This window comes from Zalophus californianus, chromosome 10 (genome assembly GCF_009762305.2).
Source record: "Zalophus californianus isolate mZalCal1 chromosome 10, mZalCal1.pri.v2, whole genome shotgun sequence".
In the NCBI taxonomy this organism is placed as follows: domain Eukaryota; kingdom Metazoa; phylum Chordata; class Mammalia; order Carnivora; family Otariidae; genus Zalophus; species Zalophus californianus.
Window position 1 is genome coordinate 110,566,818 of NC_045604.1, and position 17,483 is coordinate 110,584,300.

At 46.2% G+C, this 17,483-nt stretch overlaps 1 long non-coding RNA gene across 1 annotated transcript in view; it reads right to left on the reverse strand.

The window, feature by feature from the left end:
* Window positions 1–3,905: 3,905 nt before the first annotated feature.
* Window positions 3,906–17,483, reverse strand: part of LOC113932929 — a 119,394-nt gene continuing 105,816 nt past the window's right edge. The window contains exon 3 of the long non-coding RNA XR_003523169.2: window positions 3,906–4,004. This is a non-coding gene — a long non-coding RNA (uncharacterized LOC113932929). The remainder of the gene's footprint in view (window positions 4,005–17,483) is intronic.

Consider the following 17,483-nt stretch of genomic DNA (forward strand, 5'->3'; position numbering starts at 1 on the left):
CGCCACAGACATTTCTCTCTTCAGTCCTGGGGGCCAGACATCCAGGATCAACGCTCCAGCAGGGTCGGTGTCTGGGGAGGCTGCTTCCGGGCTGACCATTCCCCAGGACGTCACGGGGCAGAAGTGTGAGGGAGCTGGATGGCATTCTTCTATTGAATGACTGCTCTATGATCCATTTATAACTTTTTCCTACTGATGGACATTTAAATTGTTTCCACTTCTCTGCTCTGACCAACAACGTTGCAAAAAGCTCTGTTCCCACAGCTCCTGGTGGGAGCCTGCCAACATTCCTGGACGGCAGCTTGCGCGTGCGCTTTACCACGCAGATAATGCTGTGGGGCTCTCCAAAGCAGTCGTACCCATTTACAGACGCGGCCCGTTTTAGGGCCTCTTTCTACGAGGCACTTGGTGCCGTCCGGCTTTGTGATTTGCCAGTTAGATGTGAGAAATGGTGGCTCGTTGCCAGCCGTGGGCCGAACTGGTCTGGACACCCAGGGTAGCTGACTGTAGCTTCCCCACGCTGGGTTCAGGGACGTCACGGTATTTGCTTGATATCGGCCCTGATGGGATATTTGCACCATGGAAACTGGCAAACGCTGCGAATCAGCATTTTCCTCTTGGAGAGCCAGGTGATAAGCACTGACCAGCACGGCACCGAGGTCCACTTTCCGCCCCGAACCCTGTCTTCTCGACTCCCAGGCTATCAGAAGATGGAGGAGACTCCCCCTGTTGGTGGCGGCTGTCATTGTCATGGAACTGCACATGGTCGCAGCCACACCGCTGTTCCCAGCCAAAGGGGACACCAGCGAGAGGCTCTTTTGGAAGCAAATTTAAAAAACTGCTCTAGACTGCAACGGTCTCTTTATTGAAAGGATATGCAAACACATATTTAAATACATTACTACCCCCGTTCTTAGACTCCTTTACTAGTGAACTCTTTGGCAGCTTTATTTCTCTCACTTCACAATATTTTTGGGAATTTGTTGTACAGGCTGTGCCATAATCTGCTGCATGCCTTTTTACAGGTACCGAATATCCATTTTATGAATATACCACAGCTAATCAGTCCTCGACTGATGGGCATTTGGGGTGTTTATCATCTTTTGCCCATATAAAAAATGCTACAGTAAATAGATTAATGCATAGGCCATTTTACATTTTTGCTAAGGCATAATAGTAAGGATAGATTCCTGGGTGTAGAGCTTCTGGGTAACATACAGAACACTTTTTTTTTTTTTGGGAAATTGCTTTATTGAAGTATAATTTATATAGCATAAGATTCAACCACTGTTAAGTGTAGGTTCGATGATTTTTAGTAAATTTATACATTCTGCACCCATCATTGTTATCTGGTCTTAGAACAATTCTGTCATCTCCCAAATTTTCTTGTGCCCATTCCTAACTTCAGAGTCAGACAATTATTGATCTGCTTACCATCTCTGAAGCTCTTTCCTTTCTAGAAATTTCCTATACTTGAAATTATACAATACGTTGACTTTTGTCTCGAGCTTCCTTCATTTAGCATAATGCTTCTGAGTTACTTCCGTGCTGTTTAATGTATCATTAGTATCTTTCTTTCTATTATTGGGTCATATTCCACTGTGTGGGTATATCACATTTTGCTTATCTGTCCACCAGCTGATGGACACTCGGCTTGTCTCCAGCTTGGGGCTATTATGAATAATAGTGTCATGAACATTCAGGTACGAGTCTTTGGGTGGACATATGTTTTCATTTCTCTTGGGTAGAGAGGTAGCAGTGAGATTGCTGGCTTATAAGGTAAGTGTAAGCTTAACATTTCAAGAAACTGCCAAGTGTTTTCTGGTTTTACATTCGTACTGACAGCGTGTGAGAGTTGCCGTCCCTCTGAGTCCTTGCCACCTGACAGTCCTTTGGATTATAGCTGTTCTAGCAGATGTAATGGGATCCCACAGTGGTTTTAATTTGCATCCTCTAATGACTGAGGATTCCAAGCATTTTTTCTTGTGCTTCTTAACTATTTGTGTAACTTTTTGGTGGACTATCTTTTCAAGAGCTTCACTCATTTTTAATTGGGTTCTTTGTCTTCTTCCTATTGAGTTACAGAGGTTCCTTAAATATTGTGGGTACAAGTTTATTATCAGATACGCAATTTGAAAATACCTCGTCTTAGCCTGTGACTTGTCTTTTTGTTTTCTTAATGGCGCCTTTTGGAGAGCAACGGTTTTTAATTTCGATGAAGTCAAATTTATCCCTATTTACAAGGATTCTGATTTTGTTGTCATACGTAAGAAATTGCTGCCTAACCCAAAGTCACAAAGTTTTTCTTCAATGCTTTTCTTCTAGATGTTTTAGGGATTTCATTCTTACATTAAGGCCTAGGATCCATTTTGAGTTAATTTTGTTCACGGTGTGAGGTAAGGGTTAACTCCGTTTTCCCTTTATGGGTATTCAGCTGTGCCGGCACCATTTATTGAAAAGGCGGTTTCTTTCTCTGTGGGTGGCCTTGGCACTTTTGTAATAAATCAATGGACTACCTGTATGTGGTCTATTTCATAATTCATTTCTTCCTTCTATAGCTCTCTCTCCTTTCAATAGGCTTTTACATATCCCTTGGGGGTATCCCTTTTTTTTTTTCATTGGTCTCTTTTAGTGTTTACTGTAGGATCTCCTCTTCCAGGGAATCTAGCCCAGGTACCCTTAAGTGTTGGATAAGACGAGGTGTGCAGAGGTGTCCAGGGCTGTCCTTTGAAAGCATTTTCATTATTCAGCCCACTGCGCCCAATCCCAGGGGACTCTTGCCCCACTGGACACAGTTTGCTGGGGACTCTTAGTCCTGGGCGAGGCCAGGAACCCATCCATCTTCAGTGGGTTCTGTCTTTCCATGGAACCCTCCTGAGAACTTTGAGATGCCTAGAATTGCAGTGACACCAGCCTAGGAGCCTCTGCTATGCTTACGATATAGGGAGGTAGGGGATGCGCCTCGACGTCACTCAGTGTGCACGTTTATGGCCAATGTAATCCCTTTTGAATTACATTCCATCTCCAAATATTTGGGTCTTTGCTCTCTGCCCTGGGTGGCTGAGAAACTGCCTGGTTACCATCAACCTTCATGCCCCCTCCCCACAACAGTCCTGGTCTATTCTGGAACTCTTCATCTTGCAAAACTGGAGCTCTGCCCCCATTAAAGCCTGACTCCCCCTCCTCATCCCCGGCCCCGAGACCCACCTTTCACTCTCTGTCTCTGTGCACTTGACTACTCTGAATGAAAGGGATGCTCTGTAATAGCACCACACAGCATTTGTCTTTCTAGGACTGACATTCGTTTAGCACAGTTTCCTCAAGGTTCATCCGTGTTGGAGCAGGTGTCGGAATTCCCTTCCTTCTTGAGGCTGACTGATACTCTTTTGTACGTACAGGCCATATTTTGCTTATCCGTTCATCCGTCCACAGGCAGTGGGATGCTTCTACCTTCGGCTATGGCAAGCAACGCTGCTATGAGCATGGGTGTGCAAACACCTCTTCTGGACCAGGATTTCAACTCTTGTGGGTGAATATGCAGACGTGGGAAGGCTGGATCCTATGGTAATTCTACTGTTAACATTTTGAGGAAATACTATACTTTTTACATTCCCACCTGCAGAGCACGAGGGCTCCAGTTTCTCCACATCCTCGCCAACACTGGTTATTTTCTGTGTGCCTTTTTTTTTTCCTTTGGCTAGAAGCCATCCCAATGGGTATGTTCCCCCCACTTTTGATAAGAGACTCATTTATCTCTGAGCCACTGGATTATAAAGATTGGCTCCAGATAATGATTTTTTTTTAAATCACCAAGGACTTGACTGAGGTCAGTCAAGGCTTGGTTCTTTGGATAGCAACAAGTCAGTGAGGGTCGTTTCTGGATCCTCGAACACCAGGTGATATTTTCATTATAGACCTTGCCAGGTGTGTTCTGTTTCACTGGTTGGACCTCTGACTCCCGCGGCTACCGAGCCCCGTGCTCTGTGAACACGCTCCTCCTCCTTCTGCAACAAGACAACAGGGGAGCATAGTGAACAGAGGGAGGATCAGAGAGAGCAGATGAAAGTTAGGGAAAAATTAACTTATTTCTGAGCATTTCCACTGAAAGCTGGGAAAGGTCACTTTTTCGTCTCCCCCTTTCTCTTTCTGTGAGTGAAATTGTGCGAGTTCTTGGCTCCCTTTAATCCGGTGAGAGTGTTGGGATGTTCTTTTTTAAAGATTTATTTATTTATTTTGAGAGAGTGAGAATGAGAGAGAGAGAGAGAGTACATGTGAGGGGGGAGGGTCAGAGGGAGAAGCAGACCCCCCGCCGAGCAGGGAGCCCGATGCGGGACTCGATCCCGGGACTCCAGGATCATGACCTGAGCCGAAGGCAGTCGCTTAACCAACTAAGCCACCCAGGCGCCCTGTTGGGATGTTCTTGACAAGCTCATGGGGCTGTTATAAGGATCAAATGAGATTGTAGATGAGCGAGCACTCAGGGTTGAAGTGCCACATTAATGTATGGGATTATTATTAATCTCCCATGGATCTCTTAAGACAGGAAAAAAAAAATAAGCCTCCTCCCATGGGGGTGTCCCTGGCAAAGAGATGGCTGTGACTCTCCTCACCCCCACCACACCTCCCTTTCTCTGCTGGACCCAAAGTTCTGGCCCCGGAAATTTAATCACCCTTTGCTAATTATTTCCCATGAGACTTCGCTGCAATTGCAGGTTTCTGGTCTATTCTGAATCAGGTGCATGTATTTGTTTTGCTTGGCCCACAGAATGTTTAAAAATTATCTTATTTGGTTGGCAAACTACAGAAGTCAGGAGAATCCTCAGCCAAAAACCAAAAACCTAGGTTTCTGACTTTTTGGGAAAAATGAGAAGAGGGGGCCACCTCGGAATGGCTCTTTCTACCTGCTAACGAATGTCCTTTCCCCACCTGCCCGGCTCACTCAGGGGACTTGAACTGCCGCTCTGATGTGAACCAAGAACCTGCATGAGGATGGCAAGTGTGAAACCCACCAACGATCTCTTTGGAGAATTTGTGAGCAACACTGAATGGATTCAGGGAATGCTTGATTTTGGGGTGTGTGTGGGTATATGTGTGTGTCCTCCAGGGGCCTGGATGTGGTCATCGTCCTTAGACAAACTTGAAGTGTAATCAGATAGGAGGATCCAGGATGATGAGAGGGTCCAGAAACCAGTGTATGAACTAAAATCCTGGGGTGATGCCGGCAAGGCGGTCGCATAAGACATTCCTCTACCCCCAACAACAGTGCGGCATCAGTCCATGGACAAAAATGTCTTTGTGGGAGCCCCCGGAATCCAGGTAGGAGACTGAAGCCTCGGCACGGTCCAAGACCAATGAGAGGGTTTTGAGAAGGAAGGGTTTGAGCCCAGGCAGCTGGTTCGCCAACTGCAGTTTCGGCCACAGCCCCAGAAATAGCTCCATGCTCCTGAGAACTTGGCCACGTCCCGCTGGGCTTGGTCCTGTCATCGGCACCAAGTGCCAAGGGGCCTGGGAGGGGTCCCGCCCACCCATGTGTGGGGTAGCAAGCATGCAGACCTCAGTACTGGCCATGGACCTCGAAGTGGTTCGTGAACCGGCTCTAGCCCCTCTTTGCCACAATCTGGGGGCCCCTGGAGGGAAGCCCGCCAAACTTGGTCACACTGTAGATTCTGAAAGTACCCCTTTACTGAGCTCCAGAAATAGACAAAACAATCCTAAAATTCATATGGAACCACAAAAGGGCCCGAGTAGCAAAAGCAATCTTGAGGAAGAAGAATAAAGCTGGAGGCATCACACTTTTCGATTTAAAACTATACTGAAAAGTTATAGTAGTGAAACAGTATGGAACTGGCATACAAACAGACATGCGGACTGATGGAATAGAACTGAGAGTCCAGAAACAAACCCATGCACACACGGTCAGCTAATTTTTGACAGGAAAGCCAAGAATACTTAATGGGGAAAGATGGTATTTTCAATAAATAGTGTTGGGAAAACTGGATATTCACATGCAAAAGACTGAAACTTGATCTCCATCTCACACCACTCCCAAGAATGAGCTCAAAATGGGTTAAAGACTTGAATGTAAGACCTAAAACTGTAAAAACTAAAAAGCTCCTGCACAGCAAAAGAAACACTCAACAGAAAGAAAAGGGAACCTTCAGAATGGGAGAAAATATTTGCAAACCATATATCTGATAAAGGGTTAATTTCCAAAATATATAAAGAACTCACACAACTCAATAGCAAAATAATCCTAACAGTAATAATCTAATCAAATAAAACATGGACAAAGGACCTGAACAGACGTTTTTTCCAAAGACATACAAATGACCAACAGGCACACAAAAAGGTGCTCAACGTCACTCATCATCAGGGAAATGCAAATCAAAACCACAGTGAGGTGACCTCACACCTGTTAGAATGGGTGTCATCAGAAAGGCAAGAGGTAACAAGCGTCCACAAGGATGTGGAGAAAAGGGAACCCTCGTGCACTGCTGGAGGGAAGGTAAATTGGTGCAGCCACGATTCCCCAAAAAATTAACACCAGAACTACCACATGATCCATCAATCCCACTTCCGGGTACAGATCAGAAGGAAATGAAAGCACTATCTCAAAGAGATGTCTGCACCTCCATGTTCATTTTAGCATTATTCACAATAGCCAAGACATGGAAACAACCTAAGTGTTCATCAATGGATAACTGATAAAGAAAATGTGGTGTATATACAACAGGATATGATTCAGCCTTAAAAAAGAAGGAAATCCTGCTGTTTGTGACATGGATGGACTTGAGGGCATTATGCTAAATGAAATAAGTCAGACAGAGAAAGACAAATATGATATGTTCTCACATGTGGAATAAAAAAGAAAGGAGTCAAACTCATAGAAACAGAGAGTAGAATGGCGGTGATCAGGGCTGGCGGTTGGGGGAAATGGGCAGATGTTGGCCAAAGGGCACAAACTTCCAATGATAAGATGGAAACATTCTGGGGATGTCGTAATCAGCATGGTGCCTATAGTTAACAATGTGTTATTACATAGTTGTAAGTTGCTAAGAGAGCAGATCGTAAATGTTCTCACCCCAAAAATAAAATTGTCATGATGTGATGGACATGTCAACTAACCTGGTTAGGGGTCATTTTGTATTACGATATTCAGACTTTCGAGGTTGTTGGCCCACTGTCTTCTAGCACCACTGTTGACAATGAGAAGGTAGAATCCAATTTGATGTTTATTCCTTTGTAGGCAATCTGTTTTCTCCTTCTGCTTTTTATTTATTTATTTTTTTGCCTGCTTTGTAATCTTTTAGGACTTTCCCCTTCATCCTTGATGTTGTGAAATTTCCCCAGTGGTGCTCTGTAGGTGCTTATGTGTTTCATGCATTCTGACCAACTTTCAGGGAACTCGCTCAACCCCAATACTTGTGTCTTTATTTAACTCTGGATAATTTTATTATTAATTTTTTTTCTCCCTCATTCCCACAATTCTCTACATAAGAAATTCTATTTGGTGGCTCTTGGAGTGGTTTGATTATTCAGGACGTAATTCATTTGTAGCTGCATCAATCTACTGGTCATCTGCTCTGCTGAGTTTAAAAGTTTTAATATCGTATTTTAAATTTCTTCAACTCGTAACTGGTCCTTTTATAAAATTCATGGCCCCCCACCCCACCCCGGCCTGCACACACATATCTGCTTTACTCTCACCAGCCACTGCTTTATCTGGGGCAACAAAATACTTTATGAAAATACAGAAACCTTTTCAGTGTCAGTTCCAGTATTTCAAATAGCTTGAAAATTATGTATTCGTGGTTGACCTTCACCTTGGTCAAGTGGGGAAAGATCTGAAGAAAGTAACATAGCCAGAAGTGCTACTGTTTTAAAACAATTACTCCTGTCAAGGCTAACGTTACCAATCTTGAGATTCATTTTAAACTGGAGCAACCTAGGACTTATTCTATTCCCCAAAGAGGGACGAGTAAGCTAAATAGACATTGTCTAAAAAGCTTTAGGAACTCTGCCATTGCTATTCTGACTTGTCACACAGCTCTATCTGTACACCTAAATTTAGATTGTTCCTTGTTACGAAACCAGGACATTCCGTTTTTGTTCAAAAAGGAATGACACAGAAGTCAGTTCAGCTGCTTTTAATTCATAAAACAGATTTAAATTTAGCCGAGGAAATAAAGATGTTAATTACAGCATTATTTATAATAGCACACATTGGAAACAACCCAAGCGGTCAAAAAGAAGGAAAGCAGAAAATAGGCCATGGTACATTCAATCAAAGTATATTATGTAGATATTAAAAATGATAGCTACAAAGCCTCAGTGGCAAGATGGGAAATACTTCTATAAGGTTAAATGAAAAACGGGACATAAAATTGCGTGTGTACTACTGTTATAATTATGCAAATGTAAATACACTTGAAAACAGGAAAATATAAAATATAAAAGAAAAGGTAATGAATTGGGATGCTTTTTTATGAGGGAATTTTTTGTTTATTTATTTTTAAAGATTTTATTTTTAAGCGATCTCCCCACCCAACATGGAACTCGAACTCAAACCCCGAGATCAAGAGTTGCATGCTCTACCAACTTAGCCAGCCAAGTGCCCCTTGTCTTTTAAAGCCAAAATTTTGCCCTCCCTTCCCCTATGATCATCTGTTTTGTTTCTTAAATTCCACGAGTGAAATCATATGATATGTCTTTCTTTGACTGACTTGTTTCGCTTCACATAATACCCTCTAGTTCCATCCATGCTGTTGCAAATGGCAAGATTTCATTTTTCCGATGGCGGAGTAATATTCCATTGTATATATATATATGCCACATCTTCTTTATGCATTCATCTGTCGAAGGACATCTGGGCTCTTTCCATAATTTGACTATTGTGGACATTGCTGCTCTAGACATTGGGGCGCAGGTGCCCCTTTGGATCACTCCATTTGTATCTTCGGGGTAAATCCCTAGTAGTGCGAATTGCTGGGTCATAGAGTAGCTCTATTTCCAACATTTTGAGGAACCTCCATACTGTTTTCCAGAGTGGCTGCACCAGCTTGCATTCCCACCAACAGTGTAGGAGGGCTCCCCTTTCTCCGCATCCCCGCCAACATCTGTCGTTTCCTGACTTGTTGATTTTAGCCATTCTGACGGGTGTGAGGTGGTATCTCATTGAGCTTTTGATTTGTATCTCCCTGATGCCGAGTGATGTGGAGCATTTTTTCATGTCTGTTGGCCATTTGTATGTCTTCTTTGGAGAAATGTCTGTTCGTGTCTTCTGCCCATTTCTTGACTGGATTATTTGTTTTTGGGTGTTGAGTTTGAGAAGTTCTTTATGGAGTTTGGATACTAGCCCTTTATCTGATAAAACATTTGCAAATATCTTCTCCCATCCTGTGGGTTGTTTTTTGGTTTTGTCGACTCTTTCCTTTGCTGGGCAAAAAGCTTTTTATCCTGATGAAGTCCCAATAGTTCATTTTTGCTTTTGTCTCCCTTGCCTTTGGAGATGTGTCTAGAAAGAAGTTGCTGCAGCCAAGATTGAAAAGGGGCGGTGAGTGGGGGAGAAGGGGTAACTGGGTGCTGGGCATTAAGGAGGGCACCGGATGTCATGAGCACTGGGTGTTATATGCAACTGATGAATCACTAAACTCTATTTCTGAAACTAATACACTATATGTTAACTGATTGATTTAAAAAAAGCCAAAATTTTGTAATCTGAGATTACTTTTAAAATACTACACTATTTAGGAGAATCTTTAGCAGAGATAGGGAATATGATGCAGTCAGCGGGCAGCCAGGATTTCTGGGTTCTGCCCTGGGTCTGGAGAATCCCTGAACTGTGTTAGCTTTTGTGTTCCCTTTGGGCTGTTTTTTGTTGTCTTTTCTCCCTCGGTAGATTGTATCCTGTGTGCTTTCTATACTTCAGAAAATCTTCTAAGGTTCTCGTCTAGCACTATTATGTATTTATTTTCTTTCTTTTTTTTTTTTTAAAGATTTAATTTATTTATTTGAGAGAGCGAGAATGAGAGAGAGAGAGCACATGAGAGGGCGGAGGGTCAGAGGGAGAAGCAGACTCCCCGCTGAGCAGGGAGCCCGATGCGGGACTTGATCCCGGGACTCCAGGATCATGACCTGAGCCGAAGGCAGTCGCTTAACCAACTGAGCCACCCAGGCGCCCTATTATGTATTTATTTTCTTTAAAATCATATTTTCTGCTATTTTATGGGATTTGGAGTCAGAGGAAAGTGAGGCTTAGTACATCATTTTGCTTTGTCTCTGTTGTTTATTTTTCGTGGACTAATCAGCGATTATAAAGGCAGCCCTGTTCACAGGCTTTGTTCTTCTAACGGTGATTCTCCCATGAATCTTTGTTTTTTTTCACCACGAAGCCTCACCAATTGTTTCTAGAAACTTAACCCACGAGGCTGGGCACAGAATAGTGTATGCTATTTCTAACTAAACTGTAAGATTTATTTCAGTCTTTAATCATTTCTTTCTTCTTTGAGTTAAATAAACTTCACATTACTCATGGTATTGATTATAGGAGCTTGCTCTTTTCTCCATGTAGCTTGGGCAGGAGGAAATGTGAAGCATTGATTACATAACATCCCATTGAAAGTCACAACTCGTGGCCTCTGCTTTTGGCTGAGGCTCCAGCTTATGGACCAATTTAATCTTGCTGTGTCAAATTTTGTTTTACTTGACACGTATTTCATAATGGACCACCCCTTGCGTCGCCCAGCCTGGACCTAGTCATTAAAAAAAAAACACAGCACCAGTGGGTAAATATTTGTGGCTGACTAAACTGTGGGTTATTAAGACGGCAGTCCCATAGCTGTCGACCTTTGAAAAGGTGGCTACTAGAAAATTTAAAATTGCATATGTAGCTTACATTTACATCTTGCATTATATTCACATTGGGCTGTGCTAAAACAGGGAATCCAGAAACAGATCCGTACGTATAGGATTAAATAATTTTTTGACAGAGATGCCAAGGCAAGCCAGTGGGGAAAACAGTCTTCCCGACAAATGGCACTACAGTAATGGGATATCCGTGTGCGAGGTAAGTAAGCATCATACCACAGACGATATGAACTTGGAATGGATCACAGACCTCAATGTGAAGGTTAAAACTACAAAGGTTCTAGAAGAATGTACAGAGCAGGGAAGAATTTTTTAAAACAGGACATGAAAAGTAAATTAGGAAATTTTAAAAAATTGATAAATTAGACTTTAGAAGACATTCAAAACTTCCTACTCGGAAACATCATTAACTAAACAACAGGGCAAGTCACATAATTGGAGGGGTTTTTTTGTTTGTTTGTTTGCAATACTTGTAATACGCATATCGTACGAAGGACCTGAATTGTATAAACATTCTTACAACTCAATAAGAAGATGAATTGCCAAATTAAAAAAAAAAAATGTGCCAAATATTTGAAAAGACAATTCACAAAAGGTGATATTATTGGAAGTTTCTTGTGTTCCTGCACGGTGTAGGCGTTCTGAACAAAGAACAGGCTCGAATAGCAAGCCTGTGCTGGAAGCTAAGGAGAATATGCCACCAGAGAAATTTAGAGAAATACCTCCCTGGTGAGGTCTCTGGATAAGAAAGATACAATCTCCTTTGTCTTCTTGAAATATTTGCTTACATTCCAGGGTAATGAATAATCTTTCTCTTCAGAGGCGAGGACAAGCTGCTATGCCAGCCGCCACATAAAAGTTCCGAGTCTTTTACTTTTAGGGTCCCGCAGTGCACCCCACTGCGCGTACAGGTAACATCTGGCCCTCCGTGCCTGGCCCTGAGGGGTACAGGGTGTGGGGAAATGGACGAGATGCTTGCTCTGTTTATCTGTTTGCTGTAATCAGCCCTCCCTGTCTCTGCCCCAGGGGTCTTGGGTCCTTCTGTCAGGATATGTATATAAAATTGCGGCAAACTAAGCAGTTAGCATATGCACGTAGGGTAAAATCCCAGGCCCTTCCCAAATTCTGACTTCCGCACTTCTGGCAATGAGGCTGGGATACTGACATGGCTTCTGGACGAGGCGGACGAGGGCCCCGAGGGAAATTCATGAGAATTGGTACTTGACACACTGACCAACCTGTATGGTCGGCTGGGTGAAATGGTGTCCCCTCCATTTTGTTGCCCGTTAATAGGATGGTTTGGCGGTGGCTGTACGGTTGAGACAAGTAGCCCAGGTGGTGCTTTTGGGTTTTCCCCTCTCCTCCAGGTAGAAGGGCAAGGGGTGTGCGTCCCAGAGCTGGCAGAGGGCGTTGTGGGGACTGTTGGCGTCGGAAGACGGCCTGGTCGGGCCACCAGGGGTTGTCATGCTGCTCAAGCCTGGACGCCAGAGACACTCTGTCCACCTTGCCCTCTGCCCCTCAGCCGCTTTCAGGATTCAGGGTTGGGGCGAGGTCTCCCTGTCCCAGAGCCTACAGGACTGCCTGAATGTGCTGTGAGGAGATGATCTCAACTTCTCTTTCTCTGTTGGGTGTGGGTTCCCGGGTCACCGCCCTACCTGGTCCCGTGGGGGAGGGACCCTGGGCGTGGTGGGGGCGGGGCAAAGATACTGTGGTGGTTTATTTTATGGATCACCTCGGAGGCTGCTTTTGGGTGAGATTACATTGCAAGTGGTGAACTCTGAGTAAGCAGACTGCCTTCCATAATGCAGGAGAGCTGTTTGTACAGAACTGCTGTGCGTTAACCCCCTGCCATTCGCTGCCAGGGATGGGTCAGAGTCTTGTGGGAATGCCTGGCACCTCAGTGAAATCTTCAGCTGCTGGGGACAGAACAATCATGAAGATCTTGCTAACTGCAGCCTCTGGGCTCCAAAGGGAGGCAGCCTCCCCTAGGACAGTACCCGCCCAGGTACCCTGTGGGGTTTTGGACTTGCAGTTTTGACGCAGCTACTAGGTAATGTGACTTTTGGAAAAGCAGCAATTCACGTGCCCCTGAGCTCTTGTGGAAACTGAATGCCTGACCCCTAGATGCCTGGGATTCTCTGGCTGATACTCCTGTTTTTGGGGAGTGGGTCAGTGGAACTCTATGATGGCCAGTGGAAGGGCCCTCAAGCCTTCCTGGTTCCGTGGACACAGAGCACTGAAGCTGCAGAGAGCCTGGCCCCAGAGGTATCTCCGCTTTGTATGAGAACGTGGAGGCTATCTGTGGGGGAAGCTCTGTCTCCCACTCCGTTGCCTGAAGCCAAGCATAAGTTGCTGGCTCTGCCGGGGTCCTTCATTCACAAAATTTCCCCTGAACGCCCGGGCCCGGCTAAGCCAACACCCGACAGTGTCTGCTAGGGCAGAGCAGCCTCGGCATGGGCGGTGTGGGCTGAGAACAGCCAGGCCTGTTCCACCAGCGAGGGCGGCTCAGACTCTCAGACCAGGGCAGACCAAGGACACCCCAACTTGGGGTCAGGAACCGTGGAAACAGAGCGTGATTGCTGACTGAACTGGCTTGCTCTCTCCTGGAGGGACCGTGACAAAGGCCGTGACAGGGGAGGGACCAGATTCTTGCAATGGATGGTAAGGTCTGCATTCACTGGGCATTTGCTGTGTTCTCCGACCAGACCCACGGGAAGCAGGAGGCGGATGGGGCCTGAGACTTGTCTTCAATTTTTCACAAACAAACGCATGTGGACATCCAAGGGCATGCCTCCCTGTGCACGAGAGAAGGTGCAGATCCAGAGAGACAGAGCTCTGGCATGGGAGGGGATGAGAATTTAAAATGTTTATAGATGCTGATAAATTGCCTTCCAAAGCAGGATAGAAATGTTCTCCCCCCCCCCACCTTGTGCTTTTTAGTATAGGGTTTAAAATATATTTTACTAAAATACAAAGCATCTGGCTTATGTTTTATAATACTGTTTTTATTTGAAAAGCTCTAGGAAGTCTAGCACCTGATGCACTGCTTTTCACTCAGAAATATTTTTGGAGCACCTACTCTCAGGCGGGCGCTGTCCTAGATGTGAAAACGCAGCTGGGAGCAAAACAAAGCCCCTTTCCCTGGAGCTTCCGCCGGGAGCGGGTCGAGTCAGCAGTACCCAGCACCACAGCAGCAAAGACGGTGGCGGGCACCAGGAGAAGTAGAACAGAGCCAGAGGGTGGGGAGTGGAAGAGGGCAGGGGGCACATTTCCCTCTAATGTGATGCCATTTGAGCAACAATCAAAAAGAAGCAGTCAATATCAGAGGATCAATAGATATCGACTGAGTGAACGTACACTGTGTATAAAAAATCCCCCACTTAGAGCGGCACGTGTCCAGGAGATGCCACAGGAATGGCTCCAGCCTGTGGCCGCCGAGGGAGGGCCGTGGATTTGGACAGATCCCAGCCCCCGCCTGGACCAAACTGACAGCGTTTTCCAGACCAGGGAGCGACAGGGCTTGTTTTAACCAATGGTGCACACACCTATGGGCTCTTTCTGTTCTACCCACGACAGAAGTTGTCCACTATCAATTAGCACTCCCCTGTCCAGAATTTAAACCTTGCACTTCTGCTTGGCGCTTTTCCTCATGGGCACACACTCCTCCTCTGCGTGTGAACAGGCTCTGCTCTGTACATTTTGTTTAAGCTCTGGCCATCTCTGTTTGATGTTTTGGCGGAATCTGTTCCGATCGAAATAAAGTAAAGATACAAAGAGTCAAAGATCTGAAAAGGCCAAGAGTAATTTTTATTTATCTGCAGCGCCTTGCGCGTGTGAGGATTAGCTTAATTTTGGTTTCTTTGTTGTCTGTGGCCTCCAGCTATTCTTCCTCGCTGCTGCCGATCCCCGCTGAGATGCGGCGGCCCCGCGTCCTCATCTGGCGGTTGTGCCAAGAACGATGACCAGCGGTGGAAACCAACTCCGAGCAGGTCTTCAATGCAGTGCGTGGCCAGAAAGACATCTCTATGAAACTCTGGAAGCAAGAGACAATTTGCTTTCTGTAGCAGATGAACTGCCGGCCGTTTGCCATGGGGCTTTCGGCTGCCCAGGTTTCTGGGGAATGTTGTTCTGGTGCTGACCCAGCATCTGCTTGGCGACTCCGGACGCCCAGGGTGTGGAAGTGCATGGAGCCGAGAGCTGAGCCATGGCGCAGCTGCTTTTGCGCATGATGTTGAAGATGTTGGTTAGTGTAGTATCACTTGAGGCACAAACTTTGTCTTCATGGTCTGCACTATCATATTATGCCATTCAATAAAGATATAAATTGAACATGAAACATACCGTCCAATGCCTCATGTACTTCAAAGTGGAATTTATATACTGTGCTGCTAATATAAATTAATATTGATGTGTTATGTTTATAATATAATGATAGAATGTAACAATATAATATAATATTCCTAGGATGACTTGGTTGTTTGGTCATCTCAATCCTTGGAGGAATAGCTTTAAATCAGATAGAAAGAGCAGAAATCCAATTTGATTGTTAAATAGCTGGGATTTAATCCACCAAAACTTTGCTCACTAATTAGGTTGGAACTTTGCATCTTGAGCTTTAATGAGCACATAAATCGATGGTGATTCTGTTTAAAATGCAGGGTCTGGTTCAGAACGTCTGGGGTGGGCCCTGAGAACCTGCGTTTCTGACCAGTTCCCAGGAGGCCAGATGCTGCTGGGCCATGCACCGCATTCTGAGCAGCAGGGGCCTGGGGCCTCCCTGTGGCCAGCCTGGAGACCCCGGTGTGCCGGCCCTGAGTCCTGGGGGTTGAGATCTCTCTCTGCAGCCGACCCTGGGGGCAGTGGGAGCCCTTGCACAACCCCTCTTGAGCCAAGAGGGGCCCACACCTGTACTCGGCTGTTCTGTTTTTCTCCACGTGCCACACCGGGCTAAGAACTAGCTTTGAATTTAGAGACACGGGACCATACGTATCGTCACATTCTTTAGATTTCAAGGGCCAGAAAACCACAATCCAAAATGATTTTGATGGAAAGGAGACACTGGTTCATGTATTTGGAACATCTGGGAATAGGCCTGGCTTTAAGCATTTAAGTGATGTCACCCGGACCCAGTGTTTTACTACATTCTCCTGGTTCCACTCACCCCCAGGAGGGGGTTGGTTCCCTCCACATGTTCACGGACTCCCATCCTTCCCCGACAAGCCCCAGATAGCTTGGCCACGTCGGATGTTATGTCCTCCAAGTTCCAACGCAGAATCTTAGCAGTGTCTTGTACCTGACTGGCTCCTGTTGTGTCACAGGTGCCCATGCCCGTATGAATCACAATTGTCAACAATTAAATTGTGATCGAATCGTGTCCTCCGAAGAGATGTTGAAGCCCTAGCCCCCAGTAACTGTGACTGTGACCTTATTTGGAAATGGGGTCTTTGCAGATATAATTAGTCAAGACGAGGTCCTGAGGGGAGGCCCTAACCCAGTATGACTGGTGTCCTCATAAAAAGGAGATATTTGGGCACAGGGATAGAGAGCAGAGATGGGGGTGATGTCTCCAACAAGCCAAAGAACACCCAAGACTGAGGGCAAACACCCAAAGCCAGGAGACAGGACAGAAGAGACCCTCCCTCACAGCCAGGGAGGACCCACCCTGCCACACCCTGCCCTTGGACACCCAGCCTCCAGACCGAGACAGGACCTGCATGCGGGTTAAGCGACGCGGTCTGCCGTCTTTGTTACGGCGGCCGTAGGAAATGAGTGCTGCAGGATAGGGCCCATTGGCCTCTGCACGGTCTTCTGCTCTGTGCCCACCCCCACGACCACCCTGGGGCTGCCCTTCCTTCTCTCCTCTGCAGACTGCCCCGGCTCCTTCAGGTGGCCCAGGGGAGAGAGGCCCACTGCACCGCTGATCCCCCCAGCTGGAGCCTCTGGGCCCAGGGGAGAGTTAAGAACCCGGGCAGCTGGGCCCCAGCCCTGCTTCCCGGAGACCTGGCGTGGGGCCCGAGCACGTGCACCCCTGACAAGTGCCCGGGCCACGCTGTCCCTGCCGCTCTGAGGACCGCGCTTTGAGAAGCCCTGCCCAGGCCACTTGGGATGCTTAGCTCCAAGCCTTACCGTTCACCGCCTCATGTGACAGCTCAGACTCTCCTCTCTTCCATCTCAGCCGGCTAAGCCTCGGAGGGGAGCTGAGTGTAGCCAGCCTCGTTTAGAACACAATAGATGCGCAAATTGCCAATTGGTGTCTAGATTTGGGAGGAAAAAGCTGAAAGTCTCTCTGCGGTTTGGGTGTCAGCAGACGGACCCTTTTACCCACGACATCTTTCCTTTCAACATCCCCGGCATTGTTCACATTTATATACATCCTGACGCGCCTCACTGCGGTTCCTGAGAACCCGGCCTCATTTACGACGTTAGAAAGTAAAATTGCACTTGCTTTTCCCAGAGATTTAAAGTAAGGAGGCATCAGTGTAAGTGCTGTTGGTCTTCAGCAGCCTGAGGGAAACAGGAACGCTGCTCCTCAGCTGGTGCCGGGCGCCAGCTCGATGACCGGGCTCCTGCCGGCTGCCGGCCACCGGCCATCGCCACGCATCTTCTCAAATGGAGGG